General features: G+C 52.2%; 1 long non-coding RNA gene across 1 annotated transcript; it reads right to left on the bottom strand.

Moving 5' to 3' along the window:
• Window positions 1-6,110: 6,110 nt before the first annotated feature.
• LOC119822691 lies at window positions 6,111-8,171 on the bottom strand. Its single transcript, XR_005286827.1, has 2 exons — window positions 7,490-8,171; window positions 6,111-7,132 (listed from the first exon to the last, which is right to left on the bottom strand). It is a non-coding gene; the product is annotated as an uncharacterized LOC119822691 (long non-coding RNA).
• Between the last annotated feature and the right edge of the window lie 1,815 nt (window positions 8,172-9,986).

The following is a 9,986-nucleotide window of genomic DNA, read 5'->3' as shown; positions in this document are numbered from 1 at the left end:
ACCCACCTACCCACTCATGCTGGCAGAGAGGGTGGGGACAGTGAGTCATCAGGCCAGCCCTACCCCACAACAGGTGACCCGGTCATAACCACCACAGCCTCCGTCAGGGAGAACCTCAGAACAGGGGAGCCATCTGAATTGAGGGGGTCAGGAAGGTCTCAGAGAGCCTGTCACTCAATTCTTATCGGGGGTTGGTGTCAGAAGGCTGGTGACATTCCCCTAGAGAGTGGTGCTGCTCCTCCAGAAAGGGACTACAACCGGAGCAAGGGCAGCCAACCTGAGCTTCTCTCCAGACCGTTGCTGACTGCTACGTGGCCTGGGACAAGCCACCCCACCTTGTCAGGTCTAGGCGCTATCCTGTGCAATCGTCCTTTCCGGAGCATTCGCAGGCTATGCTGAGGTGACAAGGGAAAGATGAAGCTTATGGCCCAGGCTGGGGTTGGGAACACCTGGACCATGGAGAAAAGGCTCAGCTCACCAGAGCCTGGGGTGCAACCACACCCCAGAGGGTTCACAAAGTCTCCAGTATTTGTTTTGCTTCCCAGATGTCACTTAGAAACACCAGACCCATAATGAGACCTTTGCTACCAAATTTAAATTGCTTTATGGCTTCAAATGTTCAGGGAGTTTGCCTGGCTTGGGGTAGGCAGGGTTAGCACGGCTCAGTATCTCCCAGGTTAGTTTCAAAGATCAGTGTGTGTTCTCCAGTATGGAGAATTGAAACTTCCCAAATGGTGAAATGGGGTCTGTACCCCGGATGTGGCGATGTAGCACCTGCAGTCCCAACTCCCCCGAGGCGGGGGACTTGCCTGCGCCCACAGATGCAGAGCCAGCATGAGGAAGCTAGTGAAACTCCAACTCAAACGAGAAACAGAATATATAATTATGAGAAATATATGTAAGAAATAATAGACATTAAGGGCAATCCATATTTTACTGTCCTGTTGATATTCGTGTGTGGTGAACACAGTACATTTCTATATTATACAAATACATAATTTCACAGCTTTCAAAAAGAAATTTAGATTGTGCCTTACGTGAAGAATTTAAAACTTTTATTACACCTTGGTTTATTTCTGTGTATTTGTGTGAGTGTGAGCACACATATGTGAGGAGCAGGGGTCTTGTAGGCCACAGCAAGCATGTGGAGGTCAGAGGAGAGCTTGCGAGAGAGTTGGTTTTCTCCTTCCACTATTCCGGTCCCGGGGATTGAACTCAGGTTGTCAGGCTTGCAACAAGCACCTTTACCTGCTGAGCCACCTCTCTGCCCGGCAAGTAGTTTTCTATCATCTGCTTTTAGAAAGACAACTCTTTGTGTCCTGTGTTGAGAGCATGGTATCTAATATTTCATTGTGACTCGCATCTATTCAACACCCTCCCGCATCCAGACACGTGTTCCGTGCACACCTTCTGCATGCGTGCCGCGGTGCCTTTTGCAGCATGCTGAACTGCTGTGTGACTTTCCTTTGGATGAGGTTGCCTCGCAGCTGGCATTCGCTAGACCTTCTGCTGTGCCAGCACTTAAAAATTGGGATTCAAAGAAGCCTGTAAACTCCAGATGTTAAAATGGTATCTGCATTCACCTCCTGAGGCCGAGATAAAGTGTCGCCGGCATTGGACTGTGTTCCCTTGGGAGGCTGGGTGAGGAGGGGCAACTCTGCACCTAGACAGCACACCCCTCCTCAACTCCAGGGCAGGTCCAAGGTGGGTCTGCAGTCCTCAGAAGGACCTGTCTGTGGTCCCTCGGATCCCTCCCTGACCTCTGCCCCACAGAGGCTTCTCTGCCCTGCTGGACCCTTTCTTCTTATTGAGGACCCTGGTCAGTTTGGATTTAGGACACTCCACTGCTCCAATATGACCTTGTCTTGACCAAGAACACCGCAACAGCTCTGTTTCCACACCAGGGACTTATGACATCAATAGGGAGATGCAGTTTGACCTGAATGACACCTGTTTGAACTTGCTGGTGTCCAGTGATGGGAGTTCATGCCACTGGCTAAGCGTTCACACTGTGACTGGGGGTTCACACCACTGGCTGAGAGTTCACACTGGTGACTAGGGGTTCACACCAGTGACTGAGAGTTCACACTTGTGACTGGAGGTTCACACCACTGGCTGGGAGTTCACGCTTGTGACTAGGGGTTCACACCAGTGACTGAGAGTTCACACTGTGACTGGATGTTCACACCACTGGCTGGGAGTTCACACCAGTGACTAGGGGTTCACACCAGTGACTGAGAGTTCACACTGGTGACTGGAAGTTCACACCACTGGCTGAGAGTTCACACTGGTGACGGGGGTTCACAGCATTGGCTGCATGTTAAATCTGAAGAATTGGTTCTCATTTTTCAAGTTTCTCTTTCTGGATGCCATCCAAGGCCTCTCATTGAAATGTAGCCCAACCTGTTTAACCTAAACATGAGAATTGGTGGTTAACACAGGCAGGTGCAAAGGGCGAGACAGACTGAGCCATGTGGGGTCCTGACACCATGCTGTCCTGCTGGCCTCCTTCTTTCCCCCAGCGCCTCAGCTCGGTTCCCTCGGCTGGCTGGTGTGGCCTTGGTTGCCATTCTCCTTCCCTCTGTAGCCACGTTCATGGTTTCGCTGTGTTCCCCACAACACATGCCTGGAAACCTGATCCCGAAGCTGAGCGTGGGGAGGTGCCCCATGATGGGCTCTCCCACACAGCTGGGTCAAGGTTATTAGCAAGAGGGGTTCCTAGTGAGACGATGGCCGGCTTTCTGCCCGCCATCATGGGCTGACACAGAGGTAGACCTTTACCGGGTGTCTGTCTCTGCCTTGGACTTCCGGGCCTCTTGCCCAGGAGAGGATGTGTCTGCCCCCTGGAGATGGCTTGCTTTGTGCTTCCTGGGGTCTGTGGGTTCAGAGAGGGGCTACCTTCTTCCAGCTTTCAGGGGTCACAGCAAGATGTCGACTCCCATAGCTCCTGTCTGTCTCAGGGATGCCTCTCATCAGCCAGGGAAAGACGCACTTACACTCTGGGAGTGGAGCATCGGTCAGCCACCCAAACCCCAGAAACAGCGGGAAAGAGCTGGCTCCTGAAGCTAATACCAAACAAAGGAGCCAGACTCTTTTGGTTGATGCAAATCAAAAGATGCCCAAGGTAAATAAATGCTTTTTCTAGTTATTCAGATTGTTCTTTCGATATTAAGGGTTTGGGGCCTTTACGTCTTCCTTATCTATATTTTTTTCTTAGTTTGCCTTGGTGGGTTTTGTCCCCCTGAGGCCTGAGGCTGCCTCCGAGTCTCAATGTGACTGTGGTGGCCTTGCTCAGAAGCTTCATTGCAGAACCAGAGCTCATCAGCAGCCATGTTCTCAGGGTATGAACAACGCCACTGAAGGGAGGAGAATACGCAGCAAGTGGTCAGCAAGTGGCTGGCACTGAGACATGTATTGTCATTCACACAGACGTCACAGGTGAATGTTAGAGCCAGGGAGCCATGGCTGCCCCCGCTGAAGGTCAGTGGGGGGTGGTAAAAGCCTCTGTGTGCAGAAAGAGCAGACACCAAGGACCGCTCCACCCAGTACACAAGTCCTCACTCAATCTTAAAAGGCGATAAGAAATGTAACTTTGATCTGGTTAGCCTTTTGATCGAGCTGTGAATTAAAGGCAAATAGGTGGTGCACCTCACCCGGAGGCTGGCACTGCCCTGCGTGGGAGGAACCAGGTGGAGCCAGGAAGGGGCAAGAAGTCTGGATGGCATCATGTACCCTCCAGTCGCAGGTCTCTGTTGGCACCTGGCTATTCCCCTTTTTATGATTTAAATTCAAGAGTCACAGGAGAGGTGGAGGAGGGAGAGGAGAAGGGGAGGCAAGCAGATGGCTTTGTCAGTGAAGGACTTGCTCCTCACTGCTTAGCTTCGCACGGCTGGGGGAGCAACGGGGAAGTATCCCCAGGGAAAGTATGCTATTCATGTGGAGCCATGTCCCCCAACCTGCAGGGAGACCCCCATGAGGGCACAGCTGACTCCGGCTGCGGGGGCTGACCTGTCCACCTACAGACACTACCCAGGAAGGAAAGATGTCACAGTGACTGATAGCAATCCCTTGGAGGTGACTTAGTGGGTGGAAACATCTAAGACATGAACAACAGAGAGAGAGAGACAAGTTAGAGGTGCGGGGGGTGGGGGGACATGGACGACGGGACACCAGTATAGCCAGGAGGACTCAGTATCTGAGTCTCCTGTGCTGAAGAAATAATGGAGGAAAGGGAGGACAGAATTGGGTGGGGGGGGGGAAGGGAAGGGAAGCTAACCCAGCTTCTCTCAGTGTCACAGTGAAACGGGTGTACTGCCATTAGTCCTGGGTGCGCACGTTCATGCTGTGTCCATAGCTTACATAGAAGCTGGACACAGTAGAGGGAGGCTTCAAAGAGCCGCTTCACTAAGGCGAGCAACCTGCCCTCCCAGGTTCCCGTGTCACCTCTGAGGGAGACTGGGACAACCTGGCTTCCCACACGGCTCCCCTGCAGAGGTCCACACCCCTAGATGGGCATGACAAAGCTCAGACACTATTTGCAGTCTCGGTGTCCCCTCCTTCATGTTATTTGTAGTCTCTCTGCCCCAACCCCAACCCTGCTGCCCTCTGTCCAGGTAAGGCCACCCTAGGTCCTGTAGGGGGAGGGGACCTGATGAGACAGGTCATACCAAAGCCAACAAACCACAAATGCTTTGATGGAGTAATGGGAGCAAGAAAGAGGCTCAGCTGGATGTCACGGCCTAGAATGAGGGCTGGAGGCTGGGACACTGAGGACACTTAGCCCCAGTAGGATAAGCAGAGTACACTCAGTGGGTATGACTTCCCCAAGTCCTCCCTGTTTCCAGCAGCCTGCCCAAGGGAAGTCAGTGCTAGACGGGACATAGAAGTCCTCATCAACAGTGGGAGACTCCTTTTATGGAGAAACCTTGGATCCTCAGCTTGAGAAAGCCCCGTATAAGGCCAGGCACAACCAAGTGCTTCCTGGGGGGTCTCAGAGGAGGTTGGTCCACAATGACGCTATGCTTGCTGCTGGCTTCGGTACCAGGAGTGCAGCTCAATGGGCTTACAAGACCACTGTCTATGGATGGTGGGTTAGTACATAATCACGGCACAGATGAACCTCTGTGCATGCTGTGTGTTTGTTTTTCTGTGTGCACACATAAATATGCATGTGCTTGCTCGTGTGTACACATGTGTACGTTTATATGTACACAGGATTGTGTGTGTACTTTGTGATCCTACGTCAGTGGCCACGAATGTGTATTTGCCATGTGTATACCTGTACTTGCAAGCACCCATGCCCACATCCATGCATTTATGCATAAAGTGTACTGAGCATCAGAGTCTGCTTGTGCTCATGCACACTCCTTTTATTTACCCTGGAGCCTGGCGAGAGCACCCAACTGCTGGGGTGGAGAGGTCAGGGTGAGTCAGCCTAATTGGAAACGAACAGGAAAGCGTGAGATCATCATGTTGGACGAGACACCGCTGCATGGAGGGCGAGGGTCAGCGCTGCGTACTTCAGCTCCATATCAGAATAGCGTCCAGGAAAGTGACTGCGTTAGAGGTTCCCACCCTGAGACACTCATAAAGGAGAGCTCCAGAGAACCAGGCCAAATGTCCCTCCTCCTTAATGACCGGTCCTCCTGGCAAAGCATGACACTCTAGCTACTGTTTGGGCTGAGGGAGGGTAACCCTGACGTCAACCAAGGAAGTTTCTCTCTGCTTCCAGCCTGCTCCATGCTTTGTGTATGCCTTCTGCCCCATCACCCCATCAGCCCTGGGCAGTCTGCTCAGCTCAGCTCCTGGGCGGCGCAGAGGGGCCCAGGTGTTGTTAATGAGGTGAAATAAAATGGTGTTTATTTGGTCTGTGCCCATTCGTCTCTGATTGACAGCAATCTGTACTCAGCCAATCTGAGACCCCAAGAGCAAGGGTCAGCCAACAGGAGTAGGAGCTGGCCATGGCTGCCTGGCATCACCGTAGGACTATGCTCTACCTGGGGTCCCAGAGGGCAGACACTGTTGCACACAGTACTCAGCTGTTCTCAAAGCTTATCTGTCCTTCGATCTCCACAGGCCCATTGGGGATCGATTGGATTCCTGAGATGGGCTCTAAAAACAAATTCCTTTATTCATATCCAGGCTCAGGCCTGCCCTTGGGGGACTGATGCTAAGCCAAGTTCTCTGGGGACAAAGCAGGCTGGGCAGAGCAAAGTGGGGGTTGCAGGGCCGTACAGCTGGCCTACTCGTTTGTGGCCCACTTGAACCCCAAGAGCACGGCGGGGAGCTGGGATGAGTGGTGGTCTCCCCTCTACCCTTTTGGCTCATCCAGACAGCAAAATCCAGAAGGAAGGGCCGACCCAAAGGCCAAGTGTACAAGTGAGACAGAGACAGACTTTGTCCACCCAAGTCCCTTATCACAGGACTTGGTGCCAACACTGTCAAAACACTCCTGTTTTTCTGTTTCTTTTCCAGAGCTGAGCTCATTGACCCCACCTGAAGTTGGAAATAATGTCAATTAGAATGAAGGGCATTTTATCATTGCTAGAGTTGTGGAATGTCCTAGAACTCAGATTGGTAACGGAGCCATTCCTGATTGCTGAAAGTAGTTCTTCTCTGCCTCCAGAGACCTTGAGATGGAGCTCGGTGTGGGTGCCCTTTTAACCCCAGAAGTAGCAATGTCTATCTGCATTTCTGCCCAGCCAAGCAGAGAATGCTGGGAAAATCCCATCAGCAGCTGCATCTCCTCCAGCGTGACCACTGGGGTTTCCTGGGAAACCCACCTGAGGAAGTCTGATCTGTTGAGGTCTAAATTGAAACAACATGCAAGTTATTGAGAAGTTACGTAGTGGTTGCCAAGAAGACTCCCTTCCAGCATGGTCTTACATTTTCTCCTGTGTACCATAAGTCACTTCAGCTGGGGTCCAGCGGTATATAGGCTCCAGATGGGGCAGTCATGGCTTCTAAGGAACTCTGCATCCCAAGGGGACAATCAGATGATTTGCCCCACTGGATGCCTCAAGGGAACAGTGATGGGCTGTCTCACATACAAAGCCACCAATTTTAGCTATATGCTCTTGCCTGGACGGTGCTGTCGTTGGTATCACTGTCAGCCAGGAACTTGCAGGGCCCCCTGGAGCAGAACACATTAGGCAGAAAGCAATGCGAATTCCACAGAAAGTGAGGGGACAGATGTCCCAGCATTGTCAGGGGCCAGGCTCTGGGAACTCAGCATTACCTCACTGAGATGTCAAATGAGTTTGCTAGCGCCAAATGGCCACAAAGCCAGGTAGTGGGTGGGCCGGTAATCCCAGCCTACCCACCCACTCATGAAGGATCCCGTGGGACTTCTGAAGCCTTTGCAATGCGGGCTACAAACCCCACCTGCCTCCAGCCAATCCACCAGAAAGGGAGGGAGGGAAAGAACACTTCAGAGACTAACACTGTGGGAGTCCCTTGCCAATGTCCTGAGGCTGAAGGCTCCTCCTACCAGGTTCACTGTCTCCTGGATCCCGAAGCTGGAAGTCCAAGGCCAAGCTGTGGCAGGGCTGGGTCTCCTGAGGCAGCTCTCTTTTACCCAAAGGAACCCTCACTGGTCTTTCCTCTGTGTGTCATGAGGATGCAGTCCCGATGGCTCCGGTCCACACTTACGGCTTTGTTTGGCCTTAAGCACCCCTGTGAGGACTCTGTCTCCAGATGATGCTCCTGTATGGTCTTGAACAGATGGATTTGTGTGGACTCATATGCAACAGCCCATGAAATTTCTCCTTCTGTGGCTCTGTGATCAGGCTGTGTCCAGCTGTGGGCAAGAATGAGCATTTCCACTGAATTGCGCAGACCAGAGCTCTTGAACTCCCAGAATATGCTGATTGGGGACCATTTTGCCCCCTCCTGTCCCTTCTGCTTTGCCCCTCAGGGTCCAATTTGGGATAGGCAGTGTGGGCTCTGGCTTTTCTGTGTCCGATGTGGCCTGGGCTTGCAATGTAGGTAGACAGTGGCCCTGAAGGTGGATAGGAGCAGTTAGACACCTGAAGTTAGGAGCAGTTAGGAGCAGTTAGACACTATGACAAGGCTCTGCTTTTCCTGCGCTCACCAGCTCTGGTGATCCAGAGATATCAGCAAGGCTCTAACCAGGGTCACCCTGGGCCTGTCGGCTGCCAGGGCACAGTCAATTGTGTGTGTCAAAAAAACTTCATGTCAAATTAACATAAAATACAATTGGTGGCTCCTGCCAGCCAACAGATACTTTGTATCCCTCCTCTCTGCATCAAATAACTTTCCCAAAAGAACAAAGTCCAGGAAGACCAATTTGGGTGGCACCACAGATGGGCGGGTACAGAATGAGCACCCCTCCCCCCCAAACAATAAAAACAGAAGAGGCATGCAGGCCAGATAGCCATGTAAAATCCCTGGGTTGTGGCCACAGAAAGTTGGGCTATACTGAACTCTTTTTGAAAGCTGTATTTTGCAAAATGTCTTTGGGGGAAAAAAATCAATTTGAATGAGCCAGCATGTCCACAGAAGACAGTGGAAGAACCAGCCACATTGGATTAGGGGTGGAAAGCCATGGCTAGAGTTCAGATAGGCAAAAGGGCATTCCCTGGAACAGTCTGTCAGCTTGGCCCCCACAGCAGCTTCCTGGGCCAGAGGCTAGGTGCCCTTGGCTTCCCAAACTCTTCTCTCTCTGTGTCTGGTCCTTCTACAAGGGGGCCTTCATGAAGGGTGCAAGGCAAGATGGGAGGGTCTGTTGTATTTCCAGAATGTTCTTTCTGGAGTTATGTGTGAACCTAGGGATTTCTCTGGCTCGTTTGGCTTCCTCCATTGAAATTTGCAGTTGGGGCCCCTGTTGGCAAGGCCTGGTGGATCCGGCAATCTGGTCATTTCTTTCGCTGTGCTGTGATTCCAGCCTTCCCAGTAAAGCTAGAACCAGGCTGGTTCCCGGTGTTCTTTCTGATATGTACCCTGTTCCTGCCTGGTGGAGGCAACACTCCAGGGCCCTCATCTCCCTCCCAGCTCCCCACTCCTCGGAGCCTCTGGTGCTGCAGCACCCATGGCAGCTGGTGTTTACTCACGCCTCCTGCCCAGCCCCAGCTCTCAATCTCCACAGTTCTCTCTGACTAACGTCTGCTGTCCTTTCTACTTCACAGGGGGGAGGAAATGAAGGTTCAGAGAAGACCAAGAATGCTTCTCAGCTGAAGGAGGCGTCGCTAGGATTTGCACCCACGCTATTGTACCTCGTCCCAAACTTCCGCTTGGCCATCTGTCTTCCAGAAACCCTCTGACAGCACATCCGGCAGATGCCTTGGGGTGTTCCTCAGAGACCTGTGTGGAAGTCCAAACACTGCTGGTGCCCCAGAGAGAGGAACCTGAGGGAGTTCCTCTGTTCTGTCCCTGGGGAAGCCTGAGGGGACTCCAGCCCTGGCCGCGGGTATGTGGCTGGCATCCTCACACCTGGGGCAATCCAGCCCCCTTTGACTCCCACCATGCCTAGTTCCAGGCCTGGAGAAAGAGAAGAGGGAGGCTGGTGGCTAGGCCATCTTTTAGGGGGAGACCAGTGGAAACAGGGAGACCCCTTGACAACAAAGATGCTGTTCTGGGAGTGTGCATAAGCACTGGGGATCACCCTATACCACCCTTTGTGGATGGTGCCCACCATGCCCTCCAAGTTCTCAGTGGGTCAGTCCCGAGATTCACTACTCCCCACTCAAGATCCTCTGAAGACATTTTGAGGGTGAGAATTAATCACATAGGCTCAAGGGTCATGTGGGGCAATAGGTGCCCGTGAGAATCAGGCCAGATGCCAGCACATGGGATATGGGACGCTAATACAGGTGAGAGATACAGTACCAACTACTGGCCATTATGACATTATAGCCCATTATGGCTATGTCAATCACCTGACTGTTACCCCCCTTCCAATCACTCCTGTCTTCCAGTCCTGGAGATGAGCAGTTTATAACTTCTTTATCTTAATCCCTGACAGGGGC

The sequence above is a fragment of the Arvicola amphibius genome, chromosome 9 (assembly GCF_903992535.2).
Source record: "Arvicola amphibius chromosome 9, mArvAmp1.2, whole genome shotgun sequence".
Classification (NCBI taxonomy): domain Eukaryota; kingdom Metazoa; phylum Chordata; class Mammalia; order Rodentia; family Cricetidae; genus Arvicola; species Arvicola amphibius.
The sequence above is the reverse complement of the archived record's forward strand: the minus strand, read 5'-3'. Positions and strand labels throughout refer to the sequence as shown.